We start from the raw sequence: 312 nt of genomic DNA on the forward strand, positions 1-312 counted from the left end.
TCATACGTCATATATAGATAGATAAACATGTATAAACTACATGCATTTTATATAATTTAAATAATTTATATGTACAGTTCCCCGTCACACACTCACTCCCTCCCTCCCCAAACCCTCTCAAATGAGTTCCTCCATAACAGCGGCGCTGCACCGGCTTGTGGATTTGCAGCACATTAATGTAAAATATCTTTTAAATGGACCCAAGATTTCTTCAGTAGAAGAATAATTTTATAGCAGACTTTTGCTCTTCATCACCGTAAGACATAATCCTGTGGTGGGGAGCACTGTGAACAGGAAATAAAATCCTATACA

The sequence above is a fragment of the Pempheris klunzingeri genome, chromosome 22 (assembly GCF_042242105.1).
Source record: "Pempheris klunzingeri isolate RE-2024b chromosome 22, fPemKlu1.hap1, whole genome shotgun sequence".
Classification (NCBI taxonomy): domain Eukaryota; kingdom Metazoa; phylum Chordata; class Actinopteri; order Acropomatiformes; family Pempheridae; genus Pempheris; species Pempheris klunzingeri.